A 2,958-nucleotide genomic window follows, 5' to 3' on the forward strand; every position below is an offset into this window, starting at 1 on the left:
AGTAAGTCCAAAACCCAACAAGGAAAACAACATTAAATCTTTTTTTTTTTTTTTTTTTTTTTTTTGAGACGGAGTCTTGCTGTGTCGCCCACGCTGGAGTGCAGTGGCCGGATCTCAGCTCATTGCAAGCTCCGCCTCCCGGGTTTTTACGCCATTCTCCTGCCTCAGCCTCCCGAGTAGCTGGGACTACAGGCGCCCACCACCTCGCCCGGCTAGTTTTTTTGTATTTTTTAGTAGAGACGGGGTTTCACCGTGTTAGCCAGGATGGTCTCGAACTCCTGACGTCGTGATCCGCCCGTCTCGGCCTCCCAAAGTGCTGGGATTACAGGCTTGAGCCACCGCGCCCGGCCACAACATTAAATCTTAAGGCTGCAGAATAATCTTCTTTGACTCCATGTTGCCACTTCTGGACACACTGGGGTGGGGACTGGGTCCCCAAGGCTCCAGGCAGCCTTGCCCCACAGCTTTGCTGAATGCAGCTTACAAAGCAGCTCTCATGAGTGAGAGTCTTCTGCCTGTGATGCTTCTAGATAGAGTTGCATGCTGGGGCTCTACCAGTCTAGGATCTTGGGGGCAGGCCTGTTCCCATGTTCACTGGGCACTGCCTTAGTGGGGGCCCTCTGTGGTGGCCCTGCCCCTGTGGCACTCCTCTGCCTGGGCCCTGAGGCTCTCTGGGGCATCATTTGAAATTTAATCATCTAGTTATGCCCCCACAGCTCTTGCATTCTGTGCATTTGGAGAGTTAGCTCCATGATGGTGCCGTGGTTTTTCTTCTATGACTTCTGGAGGGATAGCACAAGCAGTACCTGGGCCTTGTTTGTGCCACAGCTGGGGCAGCCAAATGGGAATGTCAGGAACAAAGCCTTGAAACTGTTCTGTTCTTGTGGCTCTGGTATTTTGGGTTTATGATGGGTGGGGACTGAACTGCCAGCCACACAAGTGAATAGTAAAGCGAACTCTGGAGCAACAGTTAGAGATATTGGACCTACATAGGAGTCAATAGGCTATATAGGTACCCTACCTTCCTTTTGAGGGTACTACTTATAGGCATTGTCCTTTTTTGTTGGCGTATAACATAGAGGTTACAATCATTGGCTACATATGACAATACACAGGCTAAAATGTTTTATGTGCAAGGCAATCAGTAAAACTTTATGCTTTAGAAACAAATCAGCAAAACTTCGTGATTCAAAAACAAATCATTGGCTGGGCATGGTTGCTCACACCTGTAATCCCAGCACTTTGGGAGGCCGAGGCAGGTGGATCATGAGGTCAGGAGTTTGAGACCAGCCTGGCCAACATGGTGAAACTCCATCTCTACTAAAAAATACAAAAATTAGCTGGGCGTGGGGTGTGTGCCTGTAATCTCAGCTACTCAGGAGGCTGAGGCAGGAGAATCACTTGAACCCGGGAGGTGCAGGTTGCAGCGAGCCAAGATTGTACCACTGCATTCCAGCCTGGATGACAGAGGAAGACTCTGTCTCAGAAAAAAAAAAGAAAAAATTCATTGTCCTTTTCAACATCAGCAGGTTACATATTAATTAGTACATCAACAGTTTGAGGAACTAATAGTAAGATTTGGGAATTCACCACAAGATTGTTTACTCTGAAACAGGATGTAAGCTGTGAATACAAGATCCTTCCCAGGTGATTAATTTGGAAGCCTGGCAAATGTGATCTGTAGGTTATCACCTTAACCTGAGAATATCTTGATTTCATCTTTGTTCCCGAATGATATTTTGACTGGGCATAGAATTCTGGGTTGACAGTTCTTTTCTTTCACCATTTAGAAGACTCTGTGCCACTTCCATATAAGCATGTTTAGGTATACCCTCAACATTCAGCGGGGTGTTTGACAACTCTGCCTTAGCTTTCACTTCCTGCTTGCACAGACCCTCAGAGTCAGCCAGAGGTGAGATCTTAGAGCTTCCTCATATCTTTCCTGGACATATGCACAGTTCAATGCATGTATGGGGACATCTATATTCCTAGGAATATGTCAGAGCTATTCAAAGCTCTATGGACATCTCATTCTCCAGGTTTTCCTTTTAAGTTCTTTAATTAGCCTATGATTTGCTCCAATTGTTATCCATCACCTTAGGCAGCTGCAAAGTTGAACAATTAATTCTAAATGTTTTTGACTGACTCATTCATGAAAAAGCCTTTTGCACTGAGTGAACTCCAAGTTGGGTCAAATAAAGATAGCCTTGCAAGTGGGGTTTCCCAGGGAACCACTAGACAGGTCAAATAATGGCATTTCTCCAGGAATGAGGTTTTGAAGGAACTCTAACCCCATCTTCCCCCTCTGGTGGCTGCCAGGCTGCTGATCTTCACTATGATTGTGGGCTGCTGGTATTCAAGGATATTGCAAAACTGGAGAGGAGGGATGGGAATCGGGCAAGTTAAAACACCACAAAGCTTGTTGCTTCTGCCAAGATTCAGCTGTTTTCTTGAATAAATGATCTCTAAGTTGCTATAAGCCTTAGGTTAGCTTCCAGAATCCTGAAAAAGTTGATTCTGACAATTCTTTCTTGCTAGTTTTCTAATCACCTTTTTAAAGAAAAGACAATTTTTAGAGGTCCCTATTCTGCCATTTTCACCATTATGGTGACCATAATGTCACCATAAGAGCCCTTGTTCAAAATTCCCTGGTTCTCTGGAGGTTTCTCCTTTATATCAAGAAGGTAGACAAGTACTGTCCCCTAGGGACTGGGTGTTGTTGTTTCTGTGAAAGAAAGGTTTTCCATAAGCAGCCCCAGTGCTTCCTCCCTTCCTACCTGTTGCAGAAGAATTGCCCTGCTTGTTTAAACATTACTTTTGCATGCTGTCTACAGAGGATGAAATATTCCTACCTTTCTCTGCCTCCCTTCATGCCATCCTCAACATTCACTTAGATCTCAAAGCCTGCATACAGGGAAAAAGGAGCCCAGTCTCTTTAAGGCTATTGGCTGGGAACAG

Source organism: Macaca mulatta, chromosome 2, assembly GCF_049350105.2.
Source record: "Macaca mulatta isolate MMU2019108-1 chromosome 2, T2T-MMU8v2.0, whole genome shotgun sequence".
Classification (NCBI taxonomy): domain Eukaryota; kingdom Metazoa; phylum Chordata; class Mammalia; order Primates; family Cercopithecidae; genus Macaca; species Macaca mulatta.